General features: G+C 42.9%; 1 protein-coding gene across 3 annotated transcripts in view; it reads left to right on the plus strand.

Moving 5' to 3' along the window:
- The window catches only part of LOC121541384 (rap guanine nucleotide exchange factor 2), a 148,830-nt gene that overhangs the window by 1,238 nt on the left and 134,560 nt on the right, over positions 1–13,032 (plus strand). The gene's annotated exons all lie outside the window — the stretch shown is intronic.

The raw sequence follows: 13,032 nt of genomic DNA on the forward strand, positions 1-13,032 counted from the left end.
CAATTAAAACGTCTGTCACGTGTTGTCATTGATGGCTCGTTAACCGTGTGCTAGTAGGTCAACACATTTCATGAAGTTTCAAAGTGGAGCATACCATTCTAGTCATCTGTGGTTGTACTACATACCATTAAATGAATATGGCATCATGCCTGTCGCTCTCATCTCCATAGTTCTTCAGGAAACAGCGTTGTTTTTTATAGACATGTCACACTACACATATTGGTGTGTCAATGTCTGATGTTGTTTACATCAGCCGTCAACTAAGCCGTCATATTCTATCCACATTCTGTCCATAATGTCTATACAGCCAGTGCATTCGGAAAGTATTCAGACTCCTTGACTTTTTCCACATTTTGTTAAGTTACAGCCTTATTCTAAAATGGATGAAATACAACATCAATCAATCTACACACAATACTCCATAACAACAAAACGAAAACAGGTTTTTAGAAATGTTTACACATTTATAAAAAATAAACAAAAACCTTATTTACATAAGTAGTCAGACCCATTGCTACGAGACTTGAAATTGAGCTCAGGTGTATCCTGTTTCCATTGATCATCCTTGAGACGTTTCTACAATTTGATTGGAGTCCACCTGTGGTAAATTCAAATGATTGGACAGGATGTAGAAAGGCACACACCTGTCTATATAAGGTCCCGCCGTTGACAGTGCATGTCAGAGCAAAAACCAAGCCATGAGGTCGAAGGAATTGACCGTAGCCTCGAGACAGGATTGTGTCGAGGCACAGATCTGCGGAAGGGTACCAAAAAATGTCTGCACCATTGAAGGTCCCCAAGAACACAGTGGCCTCCATCATTCTTAAATGGAAGAAGTTTGGAACCACCAAGACTCTTCCTAGAGCTGGCTGCCCGGCCAAACTGAGCAGGTCCTTGGTCAGGGAGGTGACCAAGAACCCGATGGTCACTCTGACAGAGCTCCAGAGTTCCTCTGTGGAGATGGGAGAACCTTCTAGAAGGACAACTATCTCTGCAGCACTCCACCAATCAGGCCTTTAGAGTGGCCAGACAGAAGCCACTCCTCAGTAAAAGGCACATGACAGCCCGCTTGGAGTTTGCCAAAAGGCACCTAAAGGACTCTGACCATGAGAAACAAGATTTTCTGGTCTGATGCAACCAAGATTGAACTCTTTGGCCTGAATGCCAAGCGTCAAGTCTGGAGGAAACCTGGCACCATACCTACGGTGAAGCGTGGTGGCAGCATCATGCTGTGTGGATGTTTTTCAGTGGCAGGGATTGGGAGACTAGTCAGCATTGAGGGAAAGATGAACGGGGCAAAGTACAGAGAGATCCTTGATGAAAACCTGCTCCAGCGCATTCAGGACCTCAGACTGGGGCAAAGGTTCATCTTCCAACAGAACAACGACTCTAAGCACACAGCCAATACAATGCAGGAGTGGCTTCGGGACATGTCCCTGAGTGGCCTAGCCAGTGCCCGGACTTGAACCCGATCAAACATCTCCGGAGAGACCTGAAAATAGCTGTGCAGCGACGCTCCCCATCCAACCTGACAGAGCTTGAGAGGATCTGCAGAGAATAATAGGAGAGACTCCCCAAATACAGGTGTGCCAAGCTTGTACCGTCATACCCAAGAAGACTCAAGACTGTAATCTCTGCCAAATGTTTCAACAAAGTACTGAGTGAAGGGTCTGAATATGTATGTAAATGTGATATTTAATTTTTAATGAATTTGAAAAATTTCAAAAAACCTTTTCACTTTGTTATTGTGGGGTATTGTGTGTAGATTGCTGAGGAGAAGAAAAAAAAAAGATTTTGGAATAAGGCTGTAATGTAACAAAATGTGGAAAAAGTCAAGGGGTCTGAATACTTTCCGAAGGCACTGTATATCAAATCAAATCAAATCACATTTTATTGGCCACATGCGCCGAATACAACAGGTGCAGACATTACAGTGAAATGCTTACTTACAGCCCTTAACCAACAGTGCATTTATTTTTAACAAAATAGTAAAAATAAAACAACAAAAAAAGTGTTGAGAAAAAAAGAGCAGAAGTAAAATAACAGTAGGGAGGCTATATATACAGGGGGGTACCGGTGCAGAGTCAATGTGCGGTGGCACCGGCTAGTTGAGGTAGTTGAAGTAATATGTACATGTGGGTAGAGTTAAAGTGACTATGCATAAATAATTAACAGAGTAGCAGCAGCGTAAAAGGATGGGGTGGGGGGCAGTGCAAATAGTCCGGGTAGCCATGATTAGCTGTTCAGGAGTCTTATGGCTTGGGGGTAGAAGCTGTTGAGAAGTCTTTTGGACCTAGACTTGGCACTCCGGTACCGCTTGCCGTGCGGTAGCAGAGAAAACAGTCTATGACTAGGGTGGCTGGAGTCTTTGACAATTTTGAGGGCCTTCCTCTGACACCGCCTGGTATAGAGGTCCTGGATGGCAGGAAGCTTGGCCCCAGTGATGTACTGGGCCATACGCACTACCCTCTGTAGTGCCTTGCAGTCGGAGGCCAAGCAGTTGCCATACCAGGCGGTGATGCAACCAGTCAGGATGCTCTCGATGGTGCAGCTGTAGAATTTTTTGAGGATCTGAGGACCCATGCCAAATCTTTTCAGTCTCCTGAGGGGGAATAGGCTTGTCGTGCCCTCTTCACGACTGTCTTGGTGTGTTTGGACCATGATAGTTCATTGGTGATGTGGACACCAAGGAACTTGAAGCTCTCAACCTGTTCCACTACAGCCCCGTCGATGAGAATGGGGGCGTGCTCAGTCCTCTTTTTTTCCCCTGTAATCCACAATCATCTCCTTTGTCTTGGTCACATTGAGGGAGAGGTTGTTGTCCTGGCACCACACGGCCAGGTCTCTGACCTCCTCCCTATAGGCTGTCTCATCGTTGTCGGTGATCAGGCCTACCACTGTTGTGTTGTCGGCAAACTTAATGATGGTGTTGGAGTCGTGCCTGGCCATGCAGTCATGGGTGAACAGGGAGTACAGGAGGGGACTGAGCACGCACCCCTGAGGAGCCCCCGTGTGTTGTTACCTACCCTTACCACCTCACAATGGAATCCTCATAAACTAGTCATTACATATGCATACATACTCCGACATTGCTCGTCCTAATATTTATATATTTCTTAGTTCCATTCTTTTACTTTTAGATTTGTGTGTATTGTTGTGAATTGTTACATAGTACTGCACTGTTGGAATTAGGAACACAAGCATTTCGCTACACCTGCAATAACATCTGCTAAATATGTGTATGCGACCAATAAGATTTGATTTGTCTATCGTCTGTCATAGATATGCCTTTTATTTCCTAAGCACGGGACTGTGCTGTCTGCCTGACTTCACAATGGAATCCTCATAAACTAGTCATTACATAGCAATGACTGTGAACTCAGTTATCCCACTATGCACGTGCAGATCCAAATTCTGCAAGACCATATTTGTAAGTATTACAGGCAAGCAGGCTAGAAATAAAAATAGATGTTGACGCTGATATGAGTGAAGAAGTGTTTGAAAAATGTGGACTGACCAGTCACCACACAAGTTCTCCGTGAAAGATGTCCAGGATGTTTTCAATTATAACTAGGCCCCCCTTTGCACTTTTGTTTTGGTATTGTAACTTGTCACTCATTTAAATATTCAGCTAGTAGTGTCCTCCTTACGCAACTGACAGCGTTTATCCTATTGGAGATGGCTTGGCCTCTTGGTATTATGGAAGCGTTGGGACCTAGGCTATCATCAACACCGGGTACTGACTGGTGGCGAGAAATGCTAACATAAAAAAGGTTAAATTGATACACACCTTGTTAGGGTTCCCACACGGCCATATCTCCATGTTACAGCGCTTGTTTATGGAAAACAGACAGAAGACAGAGTGGACTACCTGTGGTAATTAACTATCTGCGTCTCCTAACATCTGTGTGTAAATGGAAGACAGATGCCACAAACGTGTTGTCACTGAAATACTGTCTGCTGCAACTGTTAAAATGGTGCACAGTAAGTGTGTATTTAGCATTTGTGAGATTATTTTGATGTGATCTGAAAGTAGAGGGATTTATGTTTCTAGAACCGTACCGCAATTTAGCATTTACATTTTTAGTCATTTAGCAGACGCTCTTATCCAGAGCGACTTACAGTTGGTATATTCATCTTAACATATCTAGGTGGGACAACCACATATCACAGTCATAGTAAGTACATTTTCCCTCAAAGTAGCTGTCAGCAAAGTCAGAGCTAGTAAGGGGGAAAAAAAAGTCAAGTGCGTGTTAGTTCACCAAAGGCAATTGAGAATCATTTTACATTTTAGATGGAGGTTTTGGCTTCCAGAGCCAATTCACCCTTTAAACAGAACATGTAAGGTCCTTGAATTTTGAAGCATTTATGTAATCAAAACAAGCACATAAAGCACAAATGCGTAATAATTCATAAAAGTCATGTTAACTGACTGATTATCTCCTAGAACAAAACATATATAAGATCTCCTAAGTCTGTGTTAACATCAGATCTTATCCCAAAATCCTATTCTTTCCCCATTCATTTTCCCCATAGGAATGGCTAAAAGAACCAGACGTAACTCATTTCCATTTTTTAGGACTACAAGCTGGCGAGCTCTATAGAAAAGTAGCCTGGTTAATTTAAGTGGAAAAAGTACCCGGCTGAAAATGAGTCTAATCAGCCGCTAGTGTCTAAGATGCAGCAGCCATCCAAGAAGGGACAGTGAGTCAGACTTGTCAGCTCCTTGTAATTGTTTAGGCAGGTGCAAAAAGGCAAAGGCCATGAACACAGTCATCAAGACCTCTGGCTGCCAGTGAGTCACATAGCTCAAATGCCAGGCCTACCTCAGAGCTCAGACAGTGTCCTTGTGTGCTGGACTTAGCATGGAATTAGCATAGTAGTCAAGCAGTGGCTAGGAATATTTAAGTGAAAATGCAGTGAGGAGAAGGTGAAGACAGGAGCCCGGGAGGCCCAGAGAGACAGAGGGTGGAAGCTTGTTTCTCTCTCTAGTCAGGATGCTTTTTGTACAGAGCCAGCTGGGAGGAAGGGCTGATGGCAAGACGGACTCACAGGAGAATACATTTTTGAAGTGACTGTTTTCATCCTACTTGTTTGTGTGTGGTTTCAGGTTTGTGACCTCTGGCCTATTTTGGTCACCCAGTCAGAACAGAAGCATGCGAGACGGGCCTGATTGAGAAATAAAACGGATTGCGAAGAACTTTGTCTCATACTTTTGCAAGCAGGAACCTTCTAGTTTGCCCATATACAATTTGCAAATATAAGCTAAATGCTTCAAACTCTCAGTCCATAAGCACAAAAGCAACTTTCCTTGGCCTCTCCTCACACCGCTAACCCTGTGGAACTTAAGTGATGTCACATGTTATTCTTGTATTGAAAGTGGAGGCCGAGCTCTGGCTTAACTGTTTACACACATGGCGGTTACAGTTACGTATTCATCACATTCTTAATTCAGAAGTTACACATTTCAAGGGAAAAAGGGAAGAAAAGCACAAAATGCACCAATGAACGATGCCCACACTAGCTCAGAGCACAATATTTAGGTAAAGCCCTTGATTAGCTCGTTTTTGAGTTTTGTTTTCTTATCCAGTCCCACATTGGCTACTGTATTTCAGCTCATAATGACACATTAGATAATGGGGGGATGGAACAATTTATTATTATTGACAGGTTGCAGTACATTAGAAATATTGATGTATTGGAGTGTACCAGAGAGTTCTAGTTAAAGTCAATGATTGCTGTTCAAATTATGTGAAATCCTTGACCTAGTGGGCAGTCATTAGTTTTCTGTAACAGACCGTAGCAATGGAGGACAGGGAAATGAATAATACGGCTGAATTTCTCAGATTGCCTGCATTTGAATTCCAGGCACTGGAACACCTCATTGGAATACCAGGACGTTGTGTGCTATGGTGCTATTGTTTGTCTGTTAGTAAGCAAATCTAATAATGAGAAGGCCAATGAGGTTGGCCTATCCTCTATATTCAAATCCGCCACTGAGACTGTACAAAATCAAATGGTCACAAGCCGTTGCACTTTGCCGCACAATTTGACCACACTGGACTGTCTGTTAGAAACAAATCTGAAAGTGTCACTACCTTGCTCCCTAGTGTATGTACCTCTCTGATAACAGGCTTCTGTATAGTTCCATCTCTGCATTACAATCTGTTGGAAGTGAATTGTTTCTACTCTGTTCATAACAAAGGTAAGATCACAATCCATTGGTCTCATTTTAAGGCAGAATAATCCAATGTGGTGAATTATGAAATGTCTAGGCTACCTACACAGTGGGCTAAATAAATTGGATACATTTAAAGAATACATAGGCCTATATCTTACTAATACCACTTGCTCTGTGTTTCAAAGATATCTTTCAGATACAGTAATGTTTTTGGAGAAGGAAAGGTGCAAATCAAGCAGGAATATTCAACATAACCTTCATACAATGGACTGGATTCTGACCAATAAGCAGTTAGCATCCAGTGCTCCCTATGTACAGTGGGGAAAAAAAGTATTTAGTCAGCCACCAATTGTGCAAGTTCTCCCACTTAAAAAGATGAGAGAGGCCTGTAATTTTCATCATAGGTACACGTCAACTATGACAGACAAATTGAGGAAAAAAAATCCAGAAAATCCCATTGTAGGATTTTTAATGAATTTATTTGCAAATTATGGTGGAAAATAAGTATTTGGTCACCTACAAACAAGCAAGATTTCTGGCTCTCACAGACCTGTAACTTCTTCTTTCAGAGGCTCCTCTGTCCTCCACTCGTTACCTGTATTAATGGCACCTGTTTGAACTTGTTATCAGTATAAAATACACCTGTCCACAACCTCAAACAGTCACACTCCAAACTCCACTATGGCCAAGACCAAAGAGCTGTCAAAGGACACCATAAACAAAATTGTAGACCTGCACCAGGCTGGGAAGACTGAATCTGCAATAGGTAAGCAGCTTGGTTTGAAGAAATCAACTGTGGGAGCAATTATTAGGAAATGGAAGACATACAAGACCACTGATAATCTCCCTCGATCTGGGGCTCCACGCAAGATCTCACCCCGTGGGGTCAAAATGATCACAAGAACGGTGAGCAAAAATCCCAGAACCACACGGGGGGACCTAGTGAATGACCTGCAGAGAGCTGGGACCAAAGTAACAAAGCCAACCATCAGTAACACACTACGCCGCCAGGGACTCAAATCCTGCAGTGCGAGACGTGTCCCCCCTGCTTAAGCCAGTACATGTCCAGGCCCGTCTGAAGTGCATTTGGATGATCCAGAAGAGGATTGGGAGAATGTCATTGGATGAAACCAAAATATAACTTTTTGGTAAAAACTCAACTCGTCATGTTTGGAGGACAAAGAATGCTGAGTTGCATCCAAAGAACACCATACCTACTGTGAAGCATGGGGTTGGAAACATCATGCTTTGGGGCTGTTTTTCTGCAAAGGGACCAGGACAACTGATCCGTGTAAAGGAAAGAATGAATGGGGCCATGTATCGTGAGATTTTGAGTGAAACCCTCCTTCCATCAGCAAGGGCATTGAAGATGAAACGTGGCTGGGTCTTTCAGCATGACAATGATCCCAAACACACCGCCCGGGCAACGAAGGAGTGGCTTCGTAAGAAGCATTTCAAGGTCCTGGAGTGGCCTAGCCAGTCTCCAGATCTCAACCCCATAGAAAATCTTTGGAGGGAGTTGAAAGTCTGTGTTGCCCAGCGACAGCCCCAAAACATCACTGCTCTAGAGGAGATCTGCATGGAGGAATGGGCCAAAATACCAGCAACAGTGTGTGAAAACCTTGTGAAGACTTACAGAAAACGTTTGACCTGTGTCATTGCCAACAAAGGGTATATAACAAAGTATTGAGAAACTTTTGTTATTGACCAAATACTTATTTTCCACCATCATATGCCAATAAATTCATTAAAAATCCTACAATGTGATTTTCTGGATTTTTTTTCCTCATTTTGTCTGTCATAGTTGACGTGTACCTATGATGAAAATTACAGGCCTCTCTCATCTTTTTAAGTGGGAGAACTTGCACAATTGGTGGCTGACTAAATACTTTTTTTCCCCACTGTACGTGATTCTATCTTGTGGTCCAGTGCGCTCTGGCTACGCTCTGGGTAATGCCCCTCCACACAGTAGCTGCTTTGAAGTGTTGCTAGGCTACCCGCTCCCTTCTATCACATTGCAAAACAACTTCCTGTGATCTGCTTCCATAGATTGTACACTTTGTTCTGCAGCCATACTCCGTGCAGTACAAAGACATAGCCCCTGTTTCTCTGTACGTGTTCTCACGCCACTCGGAGGGAAAACCGCTTTCCTCGCGCTGCACGTTTCCTCAAGGTGCATTGCGCTCTCTGCTTATATCTGTCAGTGCTTGAAATATAGACGGATCAGGACATTTCTTTGACGGTCATACATTTGTCGGGGATGAATCACCCTCATCTCATGGCAAAGCTATGTTTCAATTCATTATGCCTCATGACATATTTCTTAAAGGAAGCAACTTCAGACATGAATCAAGGCCCCACACTGTAGGTTCCATTGTTCTTCACTGCAGAATGTAGGAATCAACATATTACTAAACACTACACACTTTACATAATGTGCATATAATCCATGGTATTATACAAAGGGTAGAGACCAGTGGCGGTCGGTGCCGTTTAAGATTAGGAGGATGATTTATTTGTTTTATGGCTGGCCTTATTTCTATTACAGCATATTGGATGACTGTCATTCATATTCCATTCACCCAGCTCAGTGTAACATCGCTAGGTTTAGGCTACTACATGATACTCAAATTTGCCCTATACCCATCATGAGGTTGCTAAAGCCTAGCCTACAAATGAAAGTTTATAAGGTAGGTGCACAGGTTGAGAGACAAATTGGAGTAATCAAGGTGACATAGTGATACATTCAATAGCGCCTTGCACAAGCTTGCCTGCATATCAAATGTTATTGGTCACATGCACCGACTATAACAGGTGTAGACCTTACTGTGAAATGCTTACTTACAAGCCCTTAACCAACAATGCAGTTATTTTGTATATATTTTTTTTTTTGTAAGGAAAATATTTGCTAGATAAACTAAACTAAACTAAAGTAAAATATATAAAAGTAGCACAATAACGAGGCTGTATACAGGCGGTACCAGTACCGATGTGCGGGGGTACAGGTTAGTCGAGGTAATACACTATATATACAAAAGTATGTGGATTCGGCTATTTTGGCCACAACTGTTGGTGGGAGGTGTATAAAATTGAGAACACAGCCATGCAATCTCCATAGACAAACATTGGCATTAGAATGGCCTTACTGAAGAGCTCAGTGACTTTGCACGTGGCACCGTCATAGGATGCCACCTTTCCAACAAGTCAGTAAGTCACATTTCTGCCCTGCTTGAGCTGCCCGGGTCATCTGTAAGTGCTGTTATTGTGAAGTGGAAATGTCTAGGAGCAACAACAGCTCAGCTGCAAAGTCTGTCTATGAAAATGCCATTTTAAAATAAATATATAACCATGCATAATGCACATTCACTGGTTGGTGTGAGTGGCAGGGGGAGGGGCTTGGTGTGTCCGTGTAAACCACAGAGTAAGAGGCGACGCAAAAGGTTTCACTCTCGCTAAAATCTGTCCAAAATAAGCCCAATATGCTTCTGTGGGCTTATTTTGAATCTAAGCTTGTCACCTGCCTTGCTGCCTTTGGGACAACGACTCCCATTGTTAGGGCAGAGACATGCGCATCGTCATTATATACAGATCTCTAGTGGAAATGGGAAGGTGCACACAGCACAGAAGGAACGAAGGAGACATGACCAAAAATGCATGAGAACAAGCGGACATAAACACTCATAAAAACAAAAAACGTGATTCTTCGAAACAGGCATTTGGAATATCACGCAAAAACATTAATTTGAATTACACTGAACAAAAATATAAATGCATGATGTAACAATTTCAAAGATTTTACTGAGTTACAGTTCATATAAGAAAGTCTTTCAATTGAAATTAATTACGCCATAATCTATGGATTTCACATGACTGGGAATACAGATATGCTTCTGTTGGTCACATATACCTTAAAAAAAGGCATGGGTGTGGATCAGAAAACTAGTCAGTATCTGGTGTGACCACCATTTACCTCATGCAGCGCGACACATCTCCTTCGCATAGAGTTGACCAAGCTGTTGATTGTGGCTTTTAGAATGTTGTCCCACTCCTCTTCAATGGCTGTCCGAAGTTGCTGGATATTGGCGGCAACTGGAACAGGCTGTCGTACACGTCGATCCAGAGCATCCCAAACATGCTCAATGGGTGACATGTCTGAGTGTATGCAGGCCATAGACTTTTTCAGCTTCCAGGAATTGTGTACAGATCCTTGTGACATGGGGCTGTGTATTATCATGCTGAAACATGAGGTGATGGCAGCAGATGAATGGCACGACAATGGGCCTCAGGCTCTCGTCATGGTATCTCTGTGCTTTCTGACATTGATAAAATGCAATTGTGTTTTTTGTCCATAGCTTATGCCTGCCCATACCATAACCCCACCACCACAGGGCACTCTGTTCACAACATTGACATCAGCAAACCGCTTGCCCACACAACGCCGTACACGCCGTCCGCCCGATACAGTTGAAACTGAGATTCAACCGTGAAGAGCACACTTTTCCAGCTTGCCAGTGGCCATCGAAGGTGAACATTTGCCCACTGAAGTCTTATGACACTGTACTGCAGTCTGGTGAGGACAACAAGCATGCAGATGAGCTTCCCTGAGACGGTTTCTGACAGTTTGTGCAGAAATTCTTCGGTTGTGCAAACCCACAGTTTCTTGTTTGCTTATAGAAAAGATCTTCATCAGCTGTTTCATCAGTTTCATCAGCTGCACGGGTGGCTGGTCTCAGACAATCCCACAGGTGAAGAAGCCGGATGTGTAGGTCCTGGGTTGGCGTGGTGACACGTGGTCTGCGGTTGTGATTTAAATACTCTGACAACACCCATTCCTGCAGTCAGCATGCCAATTGCACGCTCCCTCAACTTGAGACATCTGTGGCATTGTGTTGTGGCCTTTTTATTGTCCCCAATACAAGGTTCTTGATATGCCACACCTGTCAGGTGGATGGATTATCTTGGCAAAGGAGAAATGCTCACTAACAGGGATGTAAACAAATTTGTGCACAACATTTGAGAAATAAGCTTTTTGTGCATATGGAATATTTCTGGGATCTTTTATTTCAGATCATAAAAAATGGGATCAAAACTTTACATGTTGCATTCATATTTTTGTTCAGTCTAATTCGATATATCACCAAGGCCATGGCTACTGTAAAATGTTTAACTTTGTATTTTTATGAAATTCACTGAGTAGGATGGTCCTCCACTGTTAGAGACAGAATAAACCATCCTCTTGCCCAGACACACAATATTTACATTTATGCTCTTTTATTACACTGCTCACACTGTGCTTGGCATTACATCTGATGCAGAATGGTATTGCGCTAGAGAAACAAAAGCACCAGAATGGCTTATGAGTGAAAAAGGCCTTTTGGCCTCGTTCCCTACTGCACAGGGTAATCCATCCTGTTCTTGAACTGGCCAGACATTAAGTGGATAAAATGGTCAACTGATTAGAAATCTGTTAATCCAACAGTGCTGTAGTCCACTATACGGACGTAATGCTTGTTTACAAAGATGTCCGTCTTAGTGTTAGTGGGCTGGGTGTCTGGCGTAACAACAGGGGTCATCGTCTGGGCACACGTGAAATTGTATTGTATTGTATTGGGCAGTTTTTGTCTCGACTTTTGCCCTTTGTGGCCAACCAGGGTCACCTTGGCCATTTGCCACTTTCCAGTTGTTGGACTACCAGAAACTTTTGCTAGATACCCACTCATCACTTATCGGCTCAAGAAGACTCATGATTTAGAAAAGCTACCCTAGCACTGGTGACTGGATACATGTTGTTAGTATGGCCTATCCTTTCACTCTCAAAAGCCTTTTAGTATCTTTGAATAATCAATGTCTAAACAAACACTGAGCCAAAATTCTTGCTCATCCTTCATCCCTCTGCCTACTAGCTTAAAGATTTCAATTTGTCTTCTGTCTTTATGCAATGCTGGAGCATAGATTGGTAGCCCCACTATCTCGAAAAGCAGACTGTATTATAGAAAGTAAGGAAAAGCTCATCTGTTTTTGCTTCCCGCTGACAATCTCTCCAAAGTGGTGATGTTAACCATCTAATTATCCCAAACTTGAAATGAACACAACCACTCATCATCCATCTACCTTCGTAGCCAATGTGTGGTGAGGAGATTATGTCGCAAGATGGCTACAGTGAATCGTCCAGGGGGTCGCTAGATATCAGTGTTGGATGGTGGGGGAGTTACTCTTCCCTGACAATGTAAAGGGCTTTGAGACCTAGTCTAAATGAATGAATTTAGCTTGTCATACGATATGCTAACATAGGCAAAGTGTTGTAGCTGCTGTGCTGGGGAGGGGGTTACTGCTTGACCACGTTAACAGAATGAGCTGATTCATATCCCTTTCTTTATGACATAAGCACAAGCAAGAACAGCTGTCTTTGTTCATGGAGGCCATTGTCAAACGAAAAAGCCCAGTGTGGCCAATGGATAATTGTGACTAGCTTGAGTCTCATGCAGGAAAAATCTACAAGGAGGTTTTGACATTTTATTGAAGTAGACAACTGGATAATGAAAAGGAAATGCTTACGTCTGCTTATTGTTACTTATGCATGCTCCTTTGCAACATTTCTTCTGAGTAATCTGCCTTCAAATTGCCTACCCTTGTTATTTAGGCTCCAATTGCAGTAGTAAAACAGTACCTAAGCACAACATTGTTATATTTAATCAGCAATGACAAATCCTCAGTTGTTCGTGCGGTCCTGATGATTTCATGTGCCCTGCACAGCAGATTGGAATTGAGGTGCAGTGTGTCCCTCTATTTGAACCCTATCTGTGTGATTGGTCCCTGAGGGATTGTATAACCAGTGGCTGGTCACGTTTCCA

The sequence above is a fragment of the Coregonus clupeaformis genome, chromosome 3 (genome assembly GCF_020615455.1).
Source record: "Coregonus clupeaformis isolate EN_2021a chromosome 3, ASM2061545v1, whole genome shotgun sequence".
Classification (NCBI taxonomy): domain Eukaryota; kingdom Metazoa; phylum Chordata; class Actinopteri; order Salmoniformes; family Salmonidae; genus Coregonus; species Coregonus clupeaformis.